Source organism: Paroedura picta, chromosome 7, assembly GCF_049243985.1.
Source record: "Paroedura picta isolate Pp20150507F chromosome 7, Ppicta_v3.0, whole genome shotgun sequence".
Taxonomy (NCBI): domain Eukaryota; kingdom Metazoa; phylum Chordata; class Lepidosauria; order Squamata; family Gekkonidae; genus Paroedura; species Paroedura picta.
The window spans coordinates 24,913,626-24,941,200 of NC_135375.1; positions in this window are offsets into that span (position 1 = coordinate 24,913,626).

A 27,575-nucleotide genomic window follows, 5' to 3' on the forward strand; every position below is an offset into this window, starting at 1 on the left:
GAGGCTGAACCCGAGAAAGGGCAGGGCAGACCCTAAAGGAGAAAAGGTAGCAAACCACCCAAAGACATCGCAAAGTGGCGTATGTTCATTTGCAATGAACTGGGATGGGGAAAGGGCAGATGCCAAAGTTACTGCATAATCCATGCAAAAGATCTATGGGAAAATGAAAGAAGTTTGGTGGTAAATTCATCGGTTTGAAGCAGGTTTGTGCAAATGCTTTGATCACACAGAGCAAACATTGGCGGACTTACACAGGATGGGGCTCAGGATCAGAGGGGCAAGGTATGCTGCTGAACCCCACATGCTCACTGGAACGTGTGCTTAGTCTGTGTACCTAGACATACATTGTCACATGACCGGAAACCTCTTTTTGGCAGTAGCCTGAAGAAAGTGATATAGTGAACTCACTATATTCATTCCAGTGAACTTGCATAGGTCATGGAGAAAACTTGCTGTTGCAATTCTACTGTCTCCCTTGTCCATTCAATATAATGGAGTAAAACTCTCATTTGGAGCTGTATAATAGAATAAAACTATTTTCTCCCACTGCACCATTCTTTTGCTTTGTTGTTCATATGACCCTCATTTCCTGCATTTATGAAACAATTTAAGATTAAGAAAAAAAACATTTAAATATTTTGTTTGCAAAACATTGGGCTGTCTTGTCCTTGCAGAGGACTGGTGCCTTCAGTCAGGCCAGGGACCACTGGCCTGTTTGCGTTGGAAGAACGTAGGGCTCTTCTGGGGACATATTCAGAGAATTATTCCTATGGACATACCAGACATATAGTGCCAGCTTTTTTTGTTCATCAGAAAACTCTTCAGCAGGCTTGATATTACACATAATAATAATTAAAAAAGATTGAAAGGAGAATAGCAAAAAAAAAAAAAGCAGATTTTTTCAAGACAAACTCTTAAGACTCTGTCTTACCTGTCTTTGGAGTCGGAGGCTGACAGGTACATGGTTTAATTGATGTCAGATAAGAGCACTTGCATTCCAGGAAGAAGCACACAAAGCAGCCTCATTTCATTTGGGGAGAAAAAAATAGAATCCATCAAGATCTGTGCCTTTACCGAGACATACCTTGAAGACAGAATCCTGTAAAATAAATGCATGTTCCATTGTAAGGATCATGTATATGTTTCGCGTCAACAGAAAACACTGTCCCTGTTTGGTCTTCCATTTTAAGATTTTAAGAAGACAGTCAAATGTCTTTCTTAAACCATGACTGCCTATACTTTAGTTTCCCCTTCTCTCTCTTCCCCTATGATTATGTTCAATAAATTTTGCAACTTTATAATAAATGCAGCCAGATCAGATGCAAGATTAAGCCTTCTACTTAAAAAAAAAAAAAAGGAAGTGCACGGTCATTTTTCTGACACAACCTTCTTCAGAATCCAGTGGAGGATAGATTAAATTTATACAGTATTTGGCTGGTGGAGAAGAACCTTCATCAATGTTTAATATAGTGCATTCAGGCAGTGATCCTTGGTGTGAGACCAGGAGTGCTATAAATTCACAGAAATGTCCCTGTTTTCCTATAAGTAATGCTGGGGAGTACGTGATGTTGAAATTAATTTCAAAAGCCAGAACCTGGCTTTGGAACTTGGAAGCCTATCAAAACTCCCATATTTTATCCTTGGCACTAATCTCACGGTGTAGCATGCAAGAGGGACAGCTATGCTCAAAAGGGGCGGATAGCAATGTACAAGCTAGCTTTTAGTATTCTTGGTTATGAGTTTGCATTGTGCCGGGACGAGTGGTTCACAATGGGGGAAAAAATTAAGTAAACATTCCTGAAATAGTGGCAGCTTTTGAATTGTCTTTGCAATTACTGTTACCATGTGGGTGTAGAGACACTGAGGACATAAAAAGAGAAAAAATAAAACAACATAAAGTTTTGCGAGTTATTAACAACTAGTACTTGAAGATCTTTGGAGATCAACCTTTATTTGTACTTAGATGGGACACTACCAGGTAGGGTTGCCAGCAGGAGATTGGGGAGGGGGTAAAGGAGCACCAGTTTGATGTAGTGGTTAGGAGTGCAGACTTTTAATCTGGCATGCTGGGTTCGAGTCTGCACTCCCCCACATGCAGCCAGCTGGGTAACCTTGGGTTCGCCACGGCACTGATAAAACTGTTCTGACCAAGCAGTGATATCAGGGCTCTCTCAGCCTCACCCACCTCACAGGGTGTCTGTTGTGGGGAGAGGCAAAGGGAAGGCGACTGTAAGCTGCTTTGAGCCTCCTTCAGGTAGAGAAAAGTAGCATGTAATAACCAACTCTTCTTCTTCTTCTTCTTCTTCTTCTTCTTCTTCTTCTTCTTCTTCTTCTTCTTCTTCTTCTTCTTCTCAGATTGTAAAATGCCTGAGATTTGGGGGCGGAGCCTAGGGAGGACAGAGTCTTCACTGGGGTACAGTGCCATCTTCCACCTTCCGAAGCACCCATTTTCTCCAGGGCAACTAATTTTTGAGGTCTGGAGATAAGTTATGATTTCAGGGGATCCCCACCTGGAGGCTGGCATTCTTACCACCAAGGAACTCCAGAATCACACAATCATTGGCAAACCACCTTCGAATATCTCATGTCTTGGGAGGCCTCTGGAGTTATCCTGTGATGGAACGGCACTTTGCACCCCTTTCTTCATGACAAATTCTCTGCCAGCTGAAGCCCTGTCTGGGGGCAAAGATGCTCAGATTCCCAATAGTAATATTGCAGATGGTTTGAATGCTGGGAAAATGAGAGATGCAACTTCTGGGAATGTCTGAATGAAAGGGGCATGCTGGTTCTTCTTGAAAGGCAAAGACTGTATGTGGGGAAATAGATTGTGTCTCAACCGATGTGCATATGGAAAAGGATTGAGATCCTGGATAAGATACTGCTATGCCACAAGAAATAAAGTAAACCAGTCCATTTCATTCAGGCTATCTCTACATCAAAACCCACAAATGACTGATAAGACAGTTTTCGTCCCCTGCTTTTTGAAAGGCTGGATTTTGCCGGATGTAAAGTAGGCAGATCGCCTGAGGCATGTTCCATCATGTGCCGGCGAGCTGGGCCTGCAGTTTCCAAGAGACAATTCACCACCTGCAGATAACTCGAGGGCAGTCTGTTCCTTCTCCTCCTCCAAGCAATGTCTGAGACATCAATGCCAGCCCTTCATCTCAAGGGGCTTCCTCTGTGTCTAGACAAGCTGCAGCCAGGTACTATCTAGTAAAGGCTTTCTCAACCAGGGTTTCTTGACAGCTCTGGAAGGGTTCCCAAATGGGTGGGAGTTAAACATATAGAGAGCCAGTAGACAGTGAGTGCCCACCAATTGGTCCATCTATCATATATTGATCACTCCCAAATCATCTTGAACTTCTGGGAGTATTCAATACTATCAATGCTGTTTTTAACCTGCTTATTTAAATAATGAGAAATTTAATTTTATTATTGTTATTGTCCATTTTATATTTGTGTACACTGCCCTAAGCCAGCTTGCTGGGAGGATGATCTAAAACTCTAATAAGCATAAACCGATTTAAACTGCAGGAGAAACTCATCTTTACTTCTCAAGTACTTTAAGTTATTGGGGGAAAAGAAAAGGATGTTCAACGAATGGCCAAGTCCCAGCTGTACATTTGGGATCTTTCGACTCGTAAGTTGCATTTAAAAAAAATGCAACTTCAGGTACTGTCGGGATTAAAAGGGCTAGTTCTTGAAAAACAAAAATTGAAATAAATAGACCCTATTATTTCTACATATGGAAAAGGATTAAGGTCCTTGTTCAAATGTCCCTTAGCTCTATTCTTACAGGATGCTATACAAATTCTTCTTATGGAGATATTTATTTTGGATTTTTATATCTCACCACTCCTGGAACCAGCTCGTGGTGGGTTACAGGTAGTCCAAAAATTAAAAACCCCCAATAAAACCCCATTAAAATATCAAACAGGACATTAAAAATCCAACATATAAATAAGTAGAAGAATGGCAGTATAATCCACTAGCCATCACCCCCCCCCCCCCAATAACAGCATCCCAATCTAATAGGGGAAATGGTAAGGGGAGAGCCATAATCCTTGTCATAGGTGGCCCTGGTATACCACTGCTTAGCACGGGGGGGGGGGGGGCAATTGGATCTTCCACTCAGACCCCAGCCTTGACCATAGACCTGGCAGAAGAGCTCTGTCTTGCAGGTCCTACAGAACGCAGAAATCTCCTGATATGAAACCATCAGGAAAGTGCTTGGGAATCATATTCTTTTCAGTTCAGACTACAAACTATGCCAAATGCAACAGCCTCTGGTTGTTGTCCACCATCCAGTCGTGTCCGACTCATGGGGATCCCATGGCACAGCTGTCGCCACGATCCCTGATCCCGCACTGCCTCCCTCATCCACACAATGTTCTGGCCGATGTCCATTTTGATCGTGTATAATCACCGTGTTTGTTGTTGGCCTGGTTTCCTTTTTCCACTAACCAATCCTAGCATAATTGCTTTCTCTATTGAGTTGGCTCGCACTATATAGGCAGAGTAAGTGAGCCAGAGTTTTGTCATTTTGCCTACCAATGATATGTCAACAGCCTCTTACTCCCGCTTAACTACACTGAAATAACAATAAGGTAAAGGTAAAGGTATCCCCTGTGCAAGCACCGAGTCATGTCTGACCCTTGGGGTGACGCCCTCTAGCGTTTTCATGGCAGACTCAATACGGGGTGGTTTGCCAGTGCCTTCCCCAGTCATGACCGTTTACCCCCCAGCAAGCTGGGTACTCATTTTACCGACCTCGGAAGGATGGAAGGCTGAGTCAACCTTGAGCCGGCTGCTGGGATTGAACTCCCAGCCTTATGGGCAAAGCTGCCAGACGGCTGCCTTACCACTCTGCGCCACAAGAGGCTCTTCATCTTATATAACAATACTGGGACCTATTTTTTCTCAAGCGTTGCCATCCTGTTATCTCCGAAACCCATGCTTAGGAATATTATTTCTCTTTGTTCTGTATAATGTATGTCAGTGGTGAGATCCAATTAATATCCATCAGTTTTTGGACTCATCTAAAAGAAATGACTCCAAGGAAATGGTATCTTCTGAGATCCAAAGTGCAGGACACAGCAGTGATGCCCAGTGGATGAAAACCTGAAAAATTCTTAGGACTGCTTCTTGCAATATATTTTCCTTGTTTCAATTGATTTACAGGCAGGCATCTCGGATTGTGTTCATTGGTGTTCTGTGGACTGGCACATGAAGGTCACATAATGACTTCAAAAAAATTGTAATCCAGAGGGGTTAAAAAAAAAAGGAATGCAGAATTTACAGCTGCATCGTCTATGAATGTGGAAGAAGCAATGGTTGTGTAGGGCATCCTCCTTTCATTCATTCATTCATTCATTCATTCATTCATTCATTCATTCATTCATTCATTCAAGAATGTCTACATAGCACATAACTTTTTAGCCATAACAATATAGTCATGGTTGAAGTACATAAGGGGGGAAAAAACCCCATACAACTCTTTGATGATGTTATCCGTTCAGTGATGTCCGACCTGCGGCGATTCTATAGGAAAGTCTCCACCATGCGTCCTTGTCTCTGACTGCTTCTTTTGTTTCATGGTCATCCCTTTGATTGTGTCAAGCCAGCGGATCCTTTGGTGACCACATTTCCTTTTGCCACTGACCATGCTGAGCATTAATGATTTTTCTAATGAGTTTGATTGCATGATGTATCCAAAGTAAGTGAGCTGTAATATCTTGCCTTCTAATGACATACTTGGTTTGCTCCATTCATCTCCAACACCATCATTCGAATACACCTATTCTCCTCCTGTCTTCCTTCTTCAGGGTCCAGCTTTCTCATCCATAGGTTGTTTTGAGGATGACAATGGTGTTGACTAGCTGGCACTTTGTATTAAGGCTGATATCCTTACTTTAGGAAGAGGTGAATATTAGCACCACCTCCCTTTCATATTTGCAGAACACGGTCACTTGAATCGTCAAGTGAAAATACATGCGATGCCGCCAGAAGAGTGTTGTGCTCTGCAGGTGCAAATCTATCAGAGATCCCTGGCCCATGGGAGGTTTGCCTGGCTTCAACCAGGGCCAGGGCCTGGTGGACTAAACTCCCAGGAGAGCTGAGGGCTCTGACAGAACTAGCCCAGTTCCGTAGGGCCTGCAAGACAGAGCTCTTCTACCAGGTATTTGGTTGAGATTAGAACAAGGAAGATCTCCCCCCCCCCCCCAATGGAGCTAGCCAATCCATCTGGCTACCCTGAGTTTTTGCCTTGAGGCATTTTCAAAAGAAATTTGAGTACGGGAGGGTTTAGTGGGGCTTTAACTGGTTTAATATGATTTTATTGTGGGGGTGAATGTGTGTGGGGGAGCTACTGCTAGTGGGAGGGGTGGGATATTAATCGAGAAAGAAAGAAAGAACAATCCACTTGCACATTCTCCTTTCATCTCACAGATCCGTGTACAGCACCATCTTTGTGCTAAGAGCAACCTATTGTGCATGACTCACTCCCTCATGAATCTCACAGGAACGGGACTCGGTTTAACAGTGCCTACGCAAACTGTGCTTGTTCGCTCTGCATTAAGTGCCACCTTCCTGACTCTCCTCGTATCGCTGTCGTGTTTGTGGTGCAATAAAGCCTTTGCTTAGCACGTCTTGCTTGATGTCACTGGAGACAGAGGTATCTATTTGCTTTGTTCAGGGCCGGGGAGGACGACAGACTTCTTGGTTTATCACGGCAAGTTGTAAATGAAGTGTGAAATGAAACATTTCTGCCTGCTACTGTGAGAAAATACAATGAGATCAATGAACTGTATTGTACCGTTTGCCATGACAGCTAGCCTGGGTGCTGCTGCCTACAACTGGCACAAAACCAAGGGCGTGCACACAGAGACACAAAAACAAAGGTCTACCTCACTCTTGAGAACAAAAGGGCTTATCTCTCTCCTATTTCATATGCCTCTTCTATAGCAAGGGAAGTCATGTTTATATTATTATTCTTGGACAGGTAAGGAAGGGAGATGGTGGATGACCTTCTAGGGGTTATCATCCTGCAGCGACTCTATTGCATCGGGATGGGATGGCTGAGTAGTCAATAGACTCCCAGAGGAATGCAATTAGTGTGTTTCTTTCTGGAGAATAGGGCAATTAGCCATGGCAACTAAATAGAATCTTCGTTTTCAGAGATGGTAAACTTCCCTTAGTAACATTCAGGGAGCCAACAATATGGAAGGGCTTACCCAGCAGGAAAAATGATCTGTCAACAGCCACTACAAAACCAAGTCCAAAATTAATGTGATCTTTTATTAGGATTGATGATGCACCTTTCCTGTTGGCTCTTTGGAGGCTACTACCTGTGCACTGCAATGAATAGAATGCTGTATTTAGGGGTGCTCCATAATTTCTTGAATATTCTGTTAGGTTTGGAAAAAGCCCTTCACTGCATGGAACAAAACTGTATTTGACTTTTTGAGGGGTGTGGATTTAGATATTCCCAAACCAGTGTGCCTGAGGGACCGCCTCCCTGCCTATGCCCCCAAAAGAGCTTTACACTCCGCCGCCACCAACCGGCTAATGGTCCCTGGCCCAAAAGAAGTTCACCTGGCCTCGACCAGGGCCAGAGCATTCTCTGCCCTGGCCCCCACCTGGTGGAACGAGCTCCCAGAGGAGATCAGGGCCCTGATGGGACTAAAATAGTTCTGCAAGCCCTGCAAAAGAGAGCTCTTCCACCAGGTTTTTGGCTGAGGCCAGGCCGACCAACCAACATCTGCAGGGCCCCTGCCCCCCCCCTCCATCCAGAAACCCACTAAGACTCCTGGACCTGTTTGAGTTACTACTGTTTATGTTATACTATTATGTTATATTGTCACCTGGTTTATCAATTAATAATATGAGTGTTATTATATGTATGATTTCATGTAGAGTTTCAGTTAGATGTAAACCACCCTGACCCTTTGGGGAAGGCAGTATATAAATATGAATAAATAAAATAAAATAAAATATATTCCAAAATAGCTGTTTCAGGTCAGTTTGGGGATATCTGGACCAAGCCAATACATTCCTGAAATTCTGAGAGTAATTAAAAATATATATCTTGGGATTCAGTGATTGTTTCAGGTTTCAAGGAGGCCAAAAGTGGGAAGGGAGAGAGGAAGCACCCCCCCCCCCCCGTTGGTGGTGGAGACTGTAAGGCCTGCAATCCAGCCCCAGAGCCACCAGCAGGTACGCTGCCTGCCAGGGATGTCTAGAGTTAGTTCGGTCCTTCCTTTACTTTCCAACAGGATCAAGGGCTGGTAGAGGCCGAGGGCACACTCCAGAGGCCAGGCGTACTTATCTGCCCACAGTTAGTTAAGCTGTTTCCTCTAGGCCAGGGGTAGTCAAACTGTGGCCCTCCAGATGTCCATGGACTACAATTCCCAGAAGCCCCTGCCAGCGAATGCATACTGAACCAGGGAATTGTAGTCCATGGACATCTGGAGGGCCGCAGTTTGACTACCCCTGCTCTAGGCTGATCCTGCAATGAGTGGGGAGTTGGACTCGACGGCCTGTATGGCCCCTTCCTACTCTAGGATCCTATGGTTCTATCTGGTTGCTTTAAAAGTGAAAAAGGCCCCTATGTTATTTGGGGGTAGATGTGGCTGCAGTTTATAAATTATCTTGCTGACGTGTGCACAAGAGTGTGTGGGGGGGGGACTCCTTATTTCACAACATTTTGGGTGACTGCCTCCAGTGGGGGGGGGGGAGGGAAAGTCTCAAATGTACATACTACAAAAGGCAGCAGTGTTTCTCCCCCAGTGATTAATGTTTTTTTTTTTTCTCCACCTGAAGCAGAATATATACGAGGATTTTCCTTTACCTCTTGTTTTACGAACGGATACAAGCTGAGATACAGCCACTGCAGTCGGAGCTCATATGACAGTAATAATGGCTTCGGGTGGAGTGTGGGAGAGTTTATAAAGACTTCTTTTGTACTACTGCAAGCCTTATTCACACCGGCAATGCAAATTACATGATCTGTCAGCAACAGGAGTGGTGATGAGAAGCAGATTGTGAAGTGTGGTTATCTTTGGCCTAGGAAGTACTTTAGCTCAGGGGTCGTCAACCTGTCATCCTCCAGATGCCCATGGACTACAGTTCCCATGAGCCCTTGCCAGTATTTGCTGGCAGGGGCTCATGGGAATTGTAGTCCATGGACATCTGGAGGACGACAGGTTGACTACACCTGCTTTAGCTGGTTGCTGGAGTTTTGGTTTCACTCTGAGAAAAGGGATAAGATGCCTGGGGAATCTTGGCACAGAATGACCGCCATGACATCAAAAAAAGATGTGTATTCCTGGGGGTCTGTTTCAGGAAAGAGGGTGCTGGAACTGGCAAATGACTCATATTATCTTCAGATGTCCAGGGGAAGGAAGAAAAAGCCCTAGATATTGTGGGCGTGGGGGGTACCTAGAGTTGCCAGCTCCAGGCTGAGAAATTCCTCAGAAAATTTGGGGGTTGGAGCCTAGAGAGGGCACAGTTTGAGCAGGGGAGGGGCTCAGAATGGTAGAATGCCATAGAGCTGCCATCTGCTTCAGAGGAACTCACTCTGTAGCCTGGAAATCAGCTGTAATCCCAGGAGATCTCCAGGTACCACTTGGATGGTGACACCTCTAGGGTAGAGGAAGAAGAAGAATTGTTTCTTATACCCTGCTTTTCACTAGCTGAAGGAGTCCCAAAGCGGTTTACAATCACCTTTCCTTCCTCTCCCCGCAACAGACACCCTGTGAGGTAGGTGGGGCTGAGAGGGCTCTAGGAGAAGTGGTTTGTGTGAACATCCCTAAGAGAATTATGAGTGGCCCAAGGTCACCCAGTTAGCAGCATGTAAGAAGTGAGAATCAAACACAATTTTCTTGATTAGAGGCTGCTGCTCTTCACCACTACACCAAGTTGGGTCTCTTGGCTTTAAACTGCAGGTATTTACTCATCTTTAAACCACCCGTGGCGCCGCGGGCGCCACGGACTAAATAAATGGTTAAGGGCTTACTAGGTGGGATTTGTCCGTGATGAGGAAGGGTCCGAATTGGACCCTTCCTCACGACAGACAATCGGAGGGACCAATCGGCAGGCGCAAAGCGCCTGCCGATTGGTCCCTCCGATTCCCAGCCCCAGCAACTGCGAGCCGCGCACAGCGCGGCTCGCATTTGCTCCCTGCCTGGCGGCCTGACACGCACTTGCTCCCGGCCTGATGCGGCGAGAGGCGCGAAGCGCCTCTCGCCGCGTCAGGCCGCCGACCAAGGGGGCTCCCTGCCTGGCCGCCTGACGCGTCATGTAGCGATAAGGTCCGAAGGCAGAGCCCCCTCTCTCCATCCACCCCCCCCCGCCTGAAGGGGAGGGCGGCGGCAGCAGCAGCGCCGGGACTTTCCTCTTTCTGCTCCCCCTCCGGACCTTACTCTTGCCAGAGCGCTCTATTTTTTGTACAGAGCATTTTTTCTACATCTATGCGTGCGTGGCGAAGAAGCCCATCGTTGTCACCAGCAACCAACACACCCGCCCGCGCAGCCGAGCACGGCCAATAAACCCCCAGCCAAAGGACCACAATGACTTACGAGAGCTCCGACGTTCCCAGAGAGTTGCTGGGTAAGCACATCCGTCGTCTGCCCCCCCCTTCCCTTGGCGTGCTCAAGTGCTCGAGCCTTTGAAGGGGGGGAGGAGAAAGGGTTGCGCCGCGCCAAGAGACAGGGGGTGGGGGATCTCAAAGGGGTGTCAAGTGGGCATCCCTGCCCTCCTGCACGTCCCTCGGGGGAAAGGCGTCGCTGGAAGGTGGCCTGGGCTCGCTTGCTCCGGGAAGGTGGGCTTCGGGGCGGGGAGGGGGCGCTCTTGCGGGCAGAGATGGCGGGGCTCCGAATCGCCCGCGATGGCTGGCAGCCGAGGCCAGAAGGAAGCGCCGCGGAGGGCTCGCTGCCTGCAACCCCGCCAAGGGAAAGCGGCTTCAAGCCCCCCGAGGCTGCGCCGGGATGAAAGACGCTGGCTCTGGAATGGCAGCGCCGTCCTGCCTCCCTGGCCTGCGCCGTTTTAACTGCAGCAGCAGCAGCTGCTGCAGAAGAGGTGGGCTTCTGTGCCTCGCTCTTGACGACCCGAAGGCGTCTCAAAGTCACTTACAAGGGCCTGCCGTTCCTGTCCCCGCCGCAGACCCGCTGTGAGGACGGTGGGCCTGAGAGAGTTCGGAGAGCACTGCGACTGGCCCAAGGTCATCCCACAGGCCTGAGGTCTCTCAAAGAGGTTTACAGCTCCTTTCCTCCCTCCCTGTGAGGCTGAGAGCTCCGAGAGAACTGTGACTGAAACAAAGTCACCCAGCTTGGCTGCCTGTGGAGCAGGAGTGGGGAATCAAACCCTGTTCTCCAAATCAGAGACCTCCATTCTTTGGAGGCTATTGGCAGCCCTCTGGGTTGTTGTGGCCTTCCCATCCGGACCCTGGGAAGCCTCCTTTCCCGACCTTTCTCCTCCTCCTCCAGGCCTCACCTTCACTTATAAGCACCTCAGCTTAATTTTACAAATCTTCAGCAGAAGGAGCGTCTTTAACCCTTTCCTCTTCAGCCTGAGCTTTGCCAGGTTGCTTGCTCTTCTGTGCTAAGTCTAGCAAATGGGGACGGACCAGGTGGGCAGGGCCTGGGTGCCCAGATCATCTGTTGCTGCTCACTGTGGAGGAGGTCTGGAAGACTGCTCGCTTTAGTGGGCCAGTGGGCAGCACCGTCATTCCTGACCTTTGTTTAAAAAGGGGGAAAACCCCACAAGAGAAAAGCTGGGTTTTTATACCGAAAGAACACCGCCCAGGGCAGCCACCGCCCCATCGGACCGCCGCCCCCGCCGCCGGAAGAACGCTGCTGCCGGAGCACCCACCCACAGTGACTCCCTAGTGCCCGCTGCATTTAGCTGCAGCGGGCTTGATTACTAGTATTCTAATAATCAGTAAACAATATATTTTCCAAAAGGACAGGTCACTCGCTACCTGATTGGCTCTCTGCCAGGAATGGACCTGCCTTGAAGCTTAGCCTGTATTAGTATAGAGCCCTTGGCCAGAAAGTGCTGATAAGGAGTCAGCTCTCTATCCCCAACTTCCTGCTGCCATTGGAACTTTCGGAGCTGGTGGGGGTAAGGGTGGGAGAAGGTATAAGGGCTGCTCACCAGCCCCATGGTACCCAGCACAGCCTCTGTTCCCTCCCTACTAGCTTGGAGATCAGTTGTTATTCCTGGAGATCTCGAAGCCTCCACTTAGAGGTTAGCAACGTAGTTGGCTGCACATAGAGGAGTAGTGGGGGATCAAACTGAGCTCTCAAGATTTGTCTCTTATTGTTTAATCACTTCCAACACACTGGATTTCAAGATCCATCAGGAAATGGGCCTGGGGGAGTGTCAGCACCCAGGAAAGCCACAGTGCAGGCATGTGTGCTAGCACCCATTGTACTCCTGGGTACAACGGGCTTTGCCCCTAGTAATAAATGAATTATATAAATTTGTTATATAAACAAATTTTAAGCATTATCTTAAAAGTACTACTAGAGCCATAAACGAAATAGTTAATTACTTTATTTGAATTTGGGCCTTTTTTTTTTTTTTGAAACATTTGCAAACAGTGAAACTCTACGAAACACGTAGACATCACCATGTGAAAGCAAATATGCTATCTTCTCAGTGTTTCATCCAGAGAGGATAGCTGTGTAGAAAACCCCTCTTAATTCAAATCGGCCATTGGGCTAATTAACTTTTTAAAAAATCCCTCAGTCGTAGATCTCTCACTTCACGACTGATGTGATCTTGTCGAATGCAGTGGGATGGAGGAAGGTGCTTTGACCGGTTGTTTCATAGCACCGCTGCCTTCTCTCTTCTCCCTGACACCTGTCTCCCCCTTGTGAAAGTTGTGTTCCCTTTGGCAAAGAAGCATGCAAAGGAGCTGAAAGGGAGGGGAATGCTCATGCAATTCATCCCCTTTTGTTCTGCATGGCACTGCAGAGCCATCCAGAGGCACCAGCTGTTATGCACAGTGTACATCTGCAACCACATCTGGCAGGAGCCTTCCTTCCTTCCTTCTTTCCTTTTTCCCTCTCCCATCTCTCTCTCTCTCTCTCCCTCTTTCCTCTCTCCCCTTTGCTGCACAAGCCTCCTAACTTCCCACAGGGCATCTTAGCCATCGGATCCAGCAGGGACAGTGTGGACAAGTCACAAATCCCAAGAAGATTTTTTTAAAGATTAATCTTCCATAGTGCAATGGCGCTGGCCTCCCTGGGCCCTGTCCGTGCAATTTGTTCTGATGCTCAGTGCAGAGGCTGACATGGGAGACAAGAAGTGAGTGGCCCTCCCCACCCCACTAACAGCAACAAGATTGATGCACAATAGAAAGAGAAAGGGCTGCTGCTGCTCCTCCTCCTCTTTGTGGATGCCCCTTCCGTTTGTCAAGGGCTGCACGCTCTGCAAGAAGTGGCCCTTTTGTTTTCTCCTAACTCTCCACCCCGTTTCTGCTTTACATGGATCCCTTCCCCCCCCCCCCGGCTCCCCTTGTATAATACTTTCTGCAGACTTTCAGGCTGGCAACCTTTCGATAAACACAGTCTGAGAGTTCTTGCACCAGGGACCCTTAAATCACTTTCGGAATGTTCGGTGTCACTTTGATGACATCACACCAACCTGCATTATGCATGCTCAAACATTCCCATTTTTAGGCTTCCAGATAGGCCTCACGCATCATTTGCTAGTGGGCTAGTGGCTGGATGTGACAGTAAAGAAAACTGCAAGACAGGTACGTAGGTAGGTAGGTAGGTAGGTAGATGATAGATAGAGGTAGGTAGATGATAGAGGTAGGTAGATGATAGATAGAGGTAGGTAGATGATAGATAGATAGATAGATAGATAGATAGATAGATAGATAGATAGATAGATAGATAGATAGATAGATAGATAGATAGATAGATAGATAGATAGATAGATAGATAGATAGATAGATAGATAGATAGATGATAGCAAGGGAAGGTATGTATGCCACCCATTGTGTGAACTTCTGCTATCCAGGGTCAGACAGAGAAATGTCCAACCATCACTGATGTTTTGCTGGGTGGGCTTCTCGAAATCTCTGCCAGTCTCTGATAGTCTCACTATTTATTTTGCCACTGGATGGGTCTCAAGTTGTGCAGACCTGCCGGAGAGAGACTTTTGAAAAGTGCCACTATTCTTCTACCCTGTGCAGCCTACTATTTAAGAGTTCTGCTGACATGCAACAATTCCCAGCCAGTCTTCTCTCCGGCTTACCTGCTATGCCTCCTTTCCCCTGTTGTGAGTCTAATAAGCCCGAGGTAATGCCCCAGGAGGTATGCCTGAGGTGAATGCATTAGACAAATGTGTTGTTTCAGAGGCTGCAACTGCACATGAATGATGTTCTGAGTCACTTGTCAACAGGCACAGATGAGTCAAGGAAAAGAAGCTGGCCTTTGCAAAGGGCAGGAACCCCACATTTTAGCCGACGGAGCAGAAATTTATGCTTGAAATATTTAGGTGCGTGCAACATAGCATTGCTCATTCAAATTGTCATAGGAACCTAGCAGTCTTTTCTGTGGGCTTCATAAGATGTTTCAGTATGTCAAATTAGTTTTCTTTCTCTCACCTTTACGGGGAGCACATTGAGGGTGTTTGTTCTTCATGGTCAAATATAAATTTCCAAATGTATAGAAATGGGAGAATCAGGCATATAGCTTCAGTAAGGCAGTCTGATGACTGTCAATTTGCGAGTTGGGGGGGGGGGAGAGGCTGGCATTCCCTGTCCCAGTACTATTTACTGTATTAACAGGGAAATCACACCTATAACATTCAGTCTGGCTAGAATGAGAGTTAGCCTGGTGTAGTAGTTAGGAGTGTGGATTTCTAATCTAGCAAGCTGGGTTTGATTCCCTGCTCTTCCACATACAAACAGCTGGGTGACCTTGGGCTCGCTACAGCACTGGTAAAGCTGTTCTGACCAAGCAGGAATATCTGGGCTCTCTCAGCCTCACCCACCCCACAGGGTGTCTGTTGTGGGGAGAGGAAGGGAAGGCAACTGTAAGCCACTTTGAGCCCCCTTTGTGTAGAGAAAAGCAGCATATAAGAACCAGTTCTTCTTCTTCTTCTTCTTCTTCTTCTTCTTCTTCTTCTTCTTCTTCTTCTTCTTCTTCTTCTTCTTCTTCTTCTTCTTCTTCTTCTTCTTCTTCTTCTTCTTCTTCTTCTTCTTCTTCTTCTAGAAGTACGTGCATGAATGTGTAAGGCTCCAAAAGGGATTGTGAATAACTTCCTTTATTTATGTTTTTCACTAGTGAATTTGAAGTAAGGAACAGTAGCCTGGCTTTTTTTTTTGGGTGCCACAAATGTAATCTTTGTCCATTAGTTGATGACTGAATTTCCTAACCTGGTATCATTTAATAGTACTTGGGTGTTTCAACATCAGGAAAATGCTGCTGAACCAATCCAAACTGGCAAAAAGTATGTACCAGCTTCCATATCCAGCTGTATCACAAACTCCTTTGATCTAAGTGCTCATAGTATTTTATCTGCTATTTTACCTCCAATCCTTTGAGATGATTTCCACCTTCTAAGCCACTGGACACTTATGACTGGCTCACACTGACAGAGTCCACTGAGATGGTGACCACAATGTATGATTTAAAGTGCATTAAAAGAACAACATATTTTTGCCTTAAAAAGGTGTCTGCTCAACCAAACTGCAGATCTATAGAAAAGACAACATTATGGGAACTTTGGATTTGAATTGTGATTCGTCCCCAGGGAGATCTGTTGGTGCCATTCTACCATTGTCTTCTGCCAGGAAGTGGAGAATTTCTAAAATGTATTGGCATAATGTATTGGTGTAAAGTTTTGCATCTGGGTCAGAAAAATGAAAAGCATGCCTACTGGATGGGGGATACGCTTCTAGGTAGCACTGTGTGTGAACGAGACCTTGGGGTACTTGTGGATTGTAAACTAAACATGAGCAGGCATTGTGATGCAGCGGTAAAAAAGGCAAATGCCATTTTGGGCTGTATCAACAGAGGCATCACATCAAAATCACAAGATGTCATAGTCCCATTGTATACGGCACTGGTCAGACCACACCTGGAGTACTGTGTGCAGTTCTGGAGGCCTCACTTCAAGAAGGACGTCGATAAAATTGAAAGGGTACAGAGGAGAGCGACGAAGATGATCTGGGGCCAAGGGACCAAGCCCTATGAAGATAGGTTGAGGGACTTGGGAATGTTCAGCCTGGAGAAAAGGAGGTTGAGAGGGGACATGATAGCCCTCTTTAAGTATTTGAAAGGTTGTCACTTGGAGGAGGGCAGGATGCTGTTTCTGCTGGCTGCAGAGGAGAGGACACGCAGTAATGGGTTTAAACTTCAAGTACAACGATATAGGCTAGATATCAGGAAGAAGTTTTTCACAGTCAGAGTAGTTCAGCAGTGGAATAGGCTGCCTAAGGAGGTGGTGAGCTCCCCCTCACTGGAAGTCTTCAAGCAAAGGTTGGATACACACTTTTCTTGGATGCTTTAGGATGCTTAGGGCTAATCCTGCGTTGAGCAAGGGGTTGGACTAGATGCCCTGTATGGCCCCTTCCAACTCTATGATTCTATGATTCTATGGCATGACCCTATTACTAAATTCTAAGGAGGGGGCACTGAAGGACGATGTGATTACCTGCTTCCAAGCTTCCAAATATATCTGACTACCAGTTAGTAATATAATATCAGATTAGATACATACAGCAAACTATTTTTATAATCTTTTGAATACTCAGTCATGAGGGAAGCCTCCTCTTTCTAGAATGGGTGGAACTTTTGGTTCAGTGGGTCATGTGTCTAGGGCACTGTCTCCATTCACTTTTTCCCCCTGCTGTCAATCCTGCCAAATTCTGATCAATCTGAATCTGGATCTTGCAACAGATCTGCAACACTCCTTTTTTTCTGAACTGGAAACAGCTTTTACTAAGATGCTGCATTCTGCACTTGAATCTTTCCAATTGTCAGTTTCCTCCCTCCTTCCTGCTTGATTGATGGTGGGGGGAGAGATCCAACCAACATTGAAGGAGCATGAGACTCGAGAGGGCTTTATTTCTAGCCTTTTATCCCCCAACTCTACGGCCAGAGCAATCTGGGGGAGTGGGAAGGGGGAAGTCTTCTACAGTCTTTTAATTGATGCCCTGACCAACTAGCAACAGATTACCACTCTATGTCAACAATAGAGGCACGGAGAAGGGGGTGAAAGATAAACAAGAAAAAATATGGACACTTGCAATATTGGACTTTCAGAGCTCATTTCTCAGATTTAGCAGATAACATCCACTCCCAGATAGCCTGGAAAAAAGGTGTTGTCACGACAGAGTCAATCATAGATGTAGCAGATTTATTCATTTATTTATGTATATTTATATACCGCCCTCCCCGAAGGCTGAGGGTGGTTTACATAGAATTGAAACTGTACATGGAACCATACATATAAGAACAATAACATTCATATTATTAACTGATAATAACCGGGTAACAGTATAACATAAACAATAGTAATTCAAACAGGTCCAGGAATCTTAGTGAGTTTTTGGGAGGGGGGGAGGGACGAAGGGGGGTCAGGGGCCCTGCAGATATTGATTGATTGTGCCCGGCCTCAGCCAGATGCCTGTTGGAAGATCTCCCTTTTGCAGGCCCTGCGGAACTGTTTTAGTTTTTTTAGTTTTAGATGGAAAATTTAAAGTGATCAAAATCAAAATGGAAGTTGGAAAAGGTGCAAATTGCTTTTTTTTAATAATCCGGGCTGATAGAAGATAAAAAATCCCAATGCAAATAAGAGCCAGTACTGGGGTAGTTTTACCTGAGGCCAAGAGACATGAGGACAGGCAGGCACTTATTTGTACAGCGTATTCAGAAAATGCCACAAACTGGAAGACTTGCAGCATGATTGCATCAAGATTTGAGAGAGGCACAGCATCTTACAAATGCAAGCTTATGTTTTTGTGAATTCCTAGTGCATCAGTCCCATTTTGGAAACAAGATGCAGTCACTGGGGAGAAATTCAAATAGACATTCAAACCATCCCTGCTTATTGTTCGCCAGCTTCATGAAGCTAAAACAAGAACCATTCTCATCTCATGCAGGAAGAAAGACTATAAAAAGTACAACTTGAATAAGCAATCCTCTGTTTTATTTTTTATCTGCTCAGCCAGGCGTATAAAGCATGTACTCAAGAGAAATTGTCTACATTTCCCCCCCCCCCCGAAAAATAATCCTGCTTAGAATTTCAGCATTCAAAATAGTAGTTATTGGCTTCCTTGGAAACTTGAATTACTTTCCACCCTTTTCCAATTTAACTAATGATGTCAAACTGATACTATTGGCTGTAAAGAGAGCTGAGCTTGATCCTTTCACCTTCCAGTTTCCCACAGGAACTGAGGTCAGCCCTTTGACTTTTACTTGCTGCAAGAGACTGAACACCTTGACAGATGAAAAACTCTTTCCTTTAAAAGGGGGGGGGGTGGGAGCCAAACTTTCCAATGTGGTCAAAGCTAATGGGATGAAAGCAAAGTGATGGCTACAATTATTGTAAGTAACAGCTGAAAGTTAAGTAATAGAAATCTGACACAATTATATAGTGAAGCTAAGAAAAGCCAATCCATTCTTATGAAAATTGACAAATAAATTGTGGATGCTGGTGGTAACCAAAAAATGTTGTGGGGAGAGGAAGGGAAGGGAATTGTGCAGTATTTTGTGACCCCTTATAATAGAGGAAAGTGGGGCATAAAAAAAGCAACTCTTCATTTCTTTCTATCTTTTCATTTCACTTGTCAAACAAACATTTGCTTTCAAAGGGATTGACATCAGTTAAAAAGGCAGTGGAATGTCACATTAAAACATAATGCAACAGCATTTTTGGCGAAGAGATTCTTAGTGATGTCTCACTTTGGGGATAAAGGAAGTGTGACTGATCACAGCCTTGTATCCTTGTGACCTCACTGAGATCCACAAGTATCTAGGAAGAATAGATGGGAGTGGCTTTCAGCTAGAACTGGATCCAGGGTTGTGTGATAGGTTGATGGTACTTGAAGCTGAGCCAAGAGGAAGAAGGAGTTTTAAATTTCTATCCAAACAAATGCCTCTCAATGATTTTCCCCATGGGAACATCATTAAGGGCAGAAATCTCTTCCTGCCCCCCTCTGATTCTGTTGGAATATGCAAGATTTGTAGTGTGTATAATTGAGCAGCATATGAAGATATCCTAAAGGGGCCATTAGAGCAGATGTGTAATTAGCACATTCAGGAATGCCCTGGTATCTTTCAAACAATCTTCTCCTGTATCCTGATTGGTTCAATTGGAGACTTCCTTCTACTTTGAGCATACTTCCTCCCTGATTGCCTCCAGAAGAACAGTTGGACAGTTAAGATGCCTTCTTTTCTCCCTTACTTACAAAGTGGTTTCACTTCTTAATAAAACTATTTTATTTTTAATCAACTAGTGCTTCCCCCCGCTTTGCCTATTTAAACTCTGTCAACAGATTCAGCTTCTTGAAGTTATTAACAGTCAAATACAATAAGCCACTATTTGTGTATTCATTATTCATTTCATACCTGCCTGTTTGCTTATTTATTTGTTCATTTCTTCGGAGTATTGACATGTCACCTTTCTGGTTTTGCAGGCCAGAGGCACCCAAGAGTTCAAAGCCAGAGATTAATTAAAAAAAAAAACTAATGAAAAATTTAAAATAATGCTATTTAGTCATTACATGAGGTACACAAACCTTGATTCACTGGGTCACTTGGACAGAAACAAGAAGGAAAGCTTTTTATGCAACCAAGAGGAGCAAAGAAACATAAGATTTGGGGAGATCTTGTAAAACAGTTCAATTCCTTGTAAACAGGGATGCCAGACCTATGTTGGGACCAGGGATGCCAGACCTGTGCATGACACCGGTCCTTACTTTAGGGTTTTTAAAAAGTTGGGGAATCCACCAATTCTCTCACCCAAACACACAGAGCCCCAAACTGCCACCATGGCATGCACCTGCTCCCCCCATCCAAAACCTGTGGAGTTGGCTTCTTGTGTGGGTGGTTTCTTCAGCAGAGTCACAAATTCAGGCATTGCAAGTTTTGTGGGCAGGTAAATGGGGGTGAGGTGTGGCAAAACTCTATGAAAGTTTCCCCTCCATAAGCCAGTGCATTGCACCTGAGTGCTGACATCATTTCTGTGCGATGTCAGTATGTTTGGGACCTCCCAACCATGCCCCCAAATTCCCCTGTCCCCAGCCCACATCCACCCGGTAACTTTACTTGAAAAAAACACACACACAATTTGGGCTTTTGAAATAGAATAATAGAATCATAGAATTATCTCTTTGAGTCATAAACCAGCAAGGGATATGTGCAATCAGAGAGAGATCCCCGTACATTGACCTGGGTGTCTAGTTCTGACATGGAATTATGAATCCAATGCAGTCAGAAGAGACAAGACACAGAAGTCCAAAAGCATATATGTACATCCCAATGCTCATCTTTCTATCCACCTTCTGTCTTCTGATGTGAATGATAACTCATGTCCCAATCCACTTCCTGTAGCTATGAATAGCTATTAATGTACAAAATCCTGATGCATGTTACCATCACAGGCCCCGTGTCTGTTCATGTCCACATGGAAAGAAAATGGTAGAGCTTAGATTTGTCCCCACCTCTTTCACCTATCTACTAGTTTCTATTAACATCACTTAGCGTTTGAATACAGAACTCCAAAGGAATGTGGGGGAAGGGTAGGTTTAAGATACATTCCTTCTGATTGTTGTGCTAAGGGACTTCTCCAAACACCTCTCTGGCATTCATCGTTGAAATGTATGTTATAAATATTTGGGGACAGGCAAGGTAATCTTTGAACTTTATGATTTGATATAATTGTTGTAAGGCAGACGATGGTGAAAATAAATTACAAAAGCCTAATCTTATTGATTCTCCTCTCATTCCAGGCAGACATTTTCCCCTACGCACAACTGTGCCATTCCAGAAGAAACTTTAAGATTCTTTAAAAGTACATTGAGAATTAGGTGGAGGGTAAAATTATGAATTTCCCACTTGGAAGAAAGTGGCTTAAATTCTATCCAATTATTTGCCATGACAACCAGCTAAACACAAAAGGGCTGGAATGGATGTAGAGTACAGCCTCTATAATCATCCCTGTATGTCCTTCAAATCATGGATATGCAGTACCACTATCCCCGTCTACTTCAGGGCCATAAGCCTACACGGTAATTACATGCTTTGGAACACTCCACTTAAGTACATCAATAATATAGTGACTGAACGCATTCTTTAATTCTGCACCTGTAAATGGGGAGAGGGGGAGAGAGAGAGGGGGAGAGAGAGAAAGAGAGAGAGAGATAAAGAAAAAATTCTATTGCAACACTGAAAAGAAATTAGGCAACTATATTATTTTAACCTACTTTCTAAGATATCAGGTTAAAGTCCAGTTAATTGTTAATTTGAAACTGTGAATAATCAAAGGCATAGAAAAACCAGCTTAAAAAGTCTTGGCTGTGTTTAGACAATGGATGAGGGAGATAATGAAAGAGGTTCTATATTAAAGGTCTGGCTGGTGGTGCAGTTAGGGTCCTGATCCTGCATGTGTCCTCCTGCGTTTAGAGGCATGTCATGATGGAACCCTGCTGAGTCATAGAAACATAAGGAGAGAAGACGAACCCTGTTGGATCAGACCAGTAGGCCATCTAGAGAGCCTGGCGAGGTGGGTTTGATTCCCTGATCCTCTTCCACATGCAGCCACCTGGGTGACCTTGGGCTAGTCACAGCAATGATAAAGCTGTTCTGACTGAGCAGTGATATCAGGGCTCTCTCAGCCTCACCTACCTCACAGGGAGTCTTTTGTGGGGAGAGGAAAAGGAAGGCAATTGTAAGCTGCTTTGAGGCTCCTCCTGGTAGAGAAAAGCAGCATGGAAGAACCAATTCTTTTTCTTCTTCTTCTAGTCCAGCAATCTGTTTCACACAATGGCCAATCAGTTCTTCTGGAAATCCAGTATCAGGGCATAGAGGTCAAAACCATCTCCTGATGTTGCCTCTTGGCACTTTGATTCAGAGGTTTACTTCCTCGGACTGCAGAAGTTCCCTTTATTCACCATGGCTAGCAGCCACTGATAGGCCTATCTTCTACAAATCTGCCTAATCCCCTTTGAAGGCTGTCTATGCCTGTGGCCACCACAACATCCTCTAGTAACAGACTCCATATTTTAATCACTTGATGTATACGGAAGTATTTTGTCCATCCTGAATCTACTGCCTTTCAGATTCAATGGATGTCATAGAATCATAGAATCATAGAGTTGGAAGGGGCCATACAGGCCATCTAGTCCAACCCCCTGCTCAACGCAGGACCAGCCCAAAGCAAAGTGTTGCAATGTCCTCAACCTTTAGTATTTTGAGAAACATTCTCTCTGCCAACTTTCCCTACCCTGTGCATAATATTTTGACCTCTATTATGCCCACTCCCTTAGCAATCTTCTTTTTTTAAATGAACTTTTCAGTCTTTCCTCCCAGGAAAAGTGTTCTAATCCCTTCAGTATCTTGATTGCCCTCTTCTGTACGTTCCACCTTTTTGACATCTTTTTTTGAGATAAAGTTATTAGAACTTTTTACAGTATTCCAGATGAAGCCAAACCAGAGATCTGTACAGGGACATTATTGGCTGTTTTATTTTTAACTCCTTTCCTAATAATCACAAACTAGAGTTTGCCTTTTTTTTTTACTGCTGCAGCACACTAAACTAGGTTTTCGTGATCCTGAAAAATTTTGCGTCACCTTCAAAGCTGGCCACTGCTCTGCTCACCCCAGTTCCAGATCATTATTGAACAGATTAAATAACATTGGCCCCAATACTAATCCTTGTGGGACCTCTTCTGATTACTGCCCTGCGCATTTGTTCTTACTAGTCTCTGCTTTCTTTGGTCAGCCAATTTTTAATCCATAAAAGGATCCGTCATTTTGTCCCATAACTGTTAAGCTTACTCCAAAGTCTTTGGTGTGGTATGCTGTCAAAAACCTTTCAGAGGATAAGTACATAATGTCTGCTGGATTTCCATTATTGGCATGCTCTTTCTCAAAGAACTTTATTGGTTAGGCAGGACTTCTCTTGGCAGAAACCATGCTGATTTTCCCTTAGCAGGCTTTGTTCTTCTACGTGTCTAATAAGCCTATCTTTGTTTACTACTAATTGCATGGACAGACATTATGCTAAATTGATAGTGATTTCCTGGCTTATGGATCACTTTTTAAAAACTGGTATAATGTTTGATGTTCTCCTTCAAAGCCCCTAGATCTCTGCCCCAAGCTGTCACCAAAAGAATATCTGGCCTACTTCATAAAGGAGAGACCTTCTTCCCCAAATACTTAAAACTCCATCCCACTGGAAATGTACCAGGTAGAAAAGGGAAAGAAACCTAGAAACTTCTGTGTCAATCCCCATTGTTTTACATATATTCTGACTATACTTGACCCGGATCTACTTTGTCTTCCTAGACTGCATCCATTGGCCAAATAATGGGCTTTTGGAACTTCTTGGAATTTAGTTGGAACTGAGAAAAGAGGGAAAATGAAATTTATTTGGACCAGATTTCCTGTAAGGGCAGTTTGAGTTTAGCCCCTGGGCATCTACAGAGTGTAAAAGCAGCATTCACAAATTAAGAGGAAATAGGGTTGTCCTGGCCCCCACCCCAGGCAGATCTAGCTTGCTAGACTCCTGGAGATTTCAGGATAGAAATTTGGGGTTTCTCGGAGATTGGGGCGAACAGGAACCTCAGTGGGATACAATGCTACAGAGTCCACCCTTCAAAGCATTCAAACAGTCTCCAGGGGAACAGATCCTTGTAGTCACAAGCTGAGAGTACCGAGAGGCTAGCATCCCTAAGTGGAAAATATTTACACACGTATCTGAGGATCAATGTCATGTCATCACAAATGGCACCTGAAGGGGCTCCTGTCCATTCATCTGTCCCATCACTTAATTGCTATTATGAACACATCTCCTGAGAGAGAGAGAGAGAGAGAGAGAGAGAGAGAGAGAGAGAGAGAGAGAGAGAGAGAGAGAGAGAGAGAGAGAGAGGATGGGCCTGTATTTAACCAACCACAGACTTTGTGAAATGGAATTTTCCTGCTTTGGACCACTAAGACCCATGAAATTCTGTCCTTGGAAGTCAGCAGAACCTCTGGAATAGTGGAGGAGTCAAAGTGGAGGTCAGCAGAGGGAGAGGGAATTGGCAGTGATCACCACTCTCTCATTTGCAAGCCTGAAGCCTGTTCTGTCAGAGTAGTTGGATGCGCAGTGATGTACATGAAAAGCTGATCCAGCTGAAAGTGCTATGTGCATACTGACAGGAAAAGACTGGTGGCAACTGTGTTTTGTAATTACACCCACGTTAGGCCCAACCACATTATAATTTCATTTATGTATTCATTCATTCATTTATTTAAAACATTTTTATGTCACCGTTTGAACCTGATCAAGGTCCAGAAGTTGGTGAACATTAAACAATTCAAAATACATTTTAAATTTAAAAAATTCAGCACACACCACTGAAAAACAGGCCAATGCTGTTATTGGAGGGTATGGCAGATGGGGAAAAAAACCAATATTACTTGCTGGCAAAAAATATCGATAGAAGGAAACGGATGAATCTCCTTGAAGGGGAAGTTCCAAATGTTGGGTGCCATGAAGGAGGAGGACCTTTGTTGGGCCACTACCTATCTCATCTCAGATAGCAGGACAATCTTTGATCCGGATGTGCTCAGGAGAATGGTCGGCATTAGGGGTCCCAACCTCCAGATTGGAGATATCCTGAGATTGCAACCGATATCCAGGCAACAGGGATCATTTCACCTGGAGAAAATGGCCATTTCAGATACATTATACTATGGCATTATACCTTATTGAAGTTTCTCCCAAAATTCTGCCATCCTCAGGCTCCACCCCCCCCCTCCAAATCTCCAGGTATTTACCAAGTTGGCAACCCTGGTTGGCATACAATTCCTTATCCATCCATTATTCCTATTAATATTTGTGAAACAGCCCTGGGAGTGGAGAGTGTCCTGGCTGTCCAAGATGGAATAGGGCCAATCAGGGTGAGGCCAGCAAAGCCCTCCCTCTCCAGCTCCCACTCTCCTTCCATGGACGGTAGCCACTTTGCTCTCAGATGCCTGAGAGAGACACACAGAGACACAGAGAGCCCTGCCAAACAGCAAGCGACCCCTGATTACCTGCTATGGCTCCTGCTGTGAGGGAGAGAGACAGAGAGAAACTGCAAACAAGCCCCAAACTGCTAACAACCCTTGCTTCCTGCTAGAAGGAGCTCTGATTACCTCCTATGTCTCCTGCTTCAAGAGAGAGAGATCTGCGCCTGCCAGTGTCCTCTGGGTCCTAGCACCCATTACATTCCTGGTTGCAATGGGCTTTCTTGCTAGTATATATTTAAAATAAAAGGTACAATACTTGCCTAGCCAGGATATGTATTTATTTGTGTTTGTATTTTTCTACCTTTTCTCAAAAGTTTCAGGGTGGATTACAGTAGAAATAAAGTTACATATATAAAAATTCCATACAAACAGACATTTAAATAAATTAAATAAAATCTTAAAACATTAAAACCAGAAACATTGTTAATTACCTTGCCCAAACTCTCTCTGCTATGTGAGGAAGAGAAGGGTGGGTCATACAGGTAAAAAACAGTATAGCAACAGTCATAGAGTCAGCCATGGCTGTGCTTCTCCATGTAATCTCCATTATACTGATTCTTGCTTCAGCAGATTGGAAGCTGGCATGCTTCCTTTAACAAATAATTTTAAAAAATCTTTCAAAAGTAACTTTCAATATAATTGTTAGTGTATTAGAGTTGTTTGGTGCGTTGAGAGGTCACACTCTGGCTTTTGGGCAAATCTTTGTGGTAGAACTAGCCTCAAACCATAGAGTTTGCCCCGAAACCAGAGTGTCACCCACTTGATGACCCCTGCATGCTAATGTCACTTGCAGCTAATGTCAGAACATTGCATTAAAAGGCAACATTCTTCCAGGCTAGGGAGAATTTGGGGAAGGGAGTTTAGGAGGCAAGGAGTGTCTGATAAATGGGGGAACCCCACCTGGACCAGTAGACCTGGCAACCCTACAGTAGATGCTTCACTCAGGCCTAGTCTGCACAAACAGCAAGGGGACTGTACCAGTTTAGACTGCAGGTCAAAAAACACATTATTCATCATGCTTGTGATATTTGTGTCCTTACATTTTAATGTACTATTAGGTCCCTTGGTTTAAATATTTGTCTATTGTACTATTATTTTACTATTGCCTTAAATATTTTACTATTGTACTATTAGCTCCCATAAGGCTTAAATATTTTAAACAAATAATATTAATATGAATCAATATACATACATGATTCAATACCCCCCTCCTCCAGAGTCAGACTGTTGGTTTCTTGAATGTGCTATAGTCCTTTATAAACGGTCAATGGTCTTTCGGGGTCTCAGAAAGAGGAGACATTGTAATTTGAAACTGCTATGGCTTGCATGCAAGGCATGTGTCCTTTCACTAATGTATGAACCTTACCATGGAGTAAAGTGAAATACGTCAGCTGGACACAAGACAATACTGGTTCCCTTCCTTAATTCTTTCCTGCCTGCCTTTCTTCCCTCTTTCCCCAAAAATCCCTTTGTCTGGAGGGATCAAATTACACATCAATAGGTAGACTTGATATGGATTGGGGCTGGACCGCTGAAGACGAATGACCCAGAAAAAGATTACTGAGCCAGAAATGTGCTCACATTTGGATAGAAAACTTGCCAAATATCACCAAATAATAAACACATGCATAAATAAGTCCTCACACCCATATCATTTTTCAACTGAAATCATAGTGTTCCCTCCCCGCTATACACTCAGACTACTTTAAGTTCTTGTGAAGAAGAAAAAAGAAGACAACGAAAGGACAATATATGTCTCTCCCCCCTTACTGTGGTTAAAAGCAGCCTGGGGAAGAAGAGATGGTTTTGATCATGGAAACGGTGAAAGCCAAAAGAGTTACCTCCCCCCCATCCCGTAATTCAGCACCCGCACTCAACTGTTTTTTAAGATGAGATGACGTGTCAGGGGATCCAATCAAGAGCCAGTGATGTAATGTTTGGTCCTGGTTTGGCCCTGAGTCAGGAAGCAAAAGGTACATACTGGCAAGCCGCGGGTGGAAAAAGAAATGTTTGAAGCCGTCTGTCCAAACGCTCATAAATTCTAGCCACTTTTGCACTCCAAGACTGTAATTGGTAATATCCAAGTAAGGTAACTATTAATACTTGCCACATTACTTAATTTGCATAGCTCTGTAATCTTAATTACAGTCTCAGCAAGAATTTCACCTTTTAGAACAGACAGCTGAATAGAGAATGTAAAATCAGGCCTTATATAGGAACTATCTCATGGTGTCATCTAGTGGCTGTTTTCCTATACTGCATAAAAGAGATTCCCATACTCATGTTTTGTGTGTGTGTGTGTGTGTGTGTGTGTGGCAACAGTCCCTGACTGAC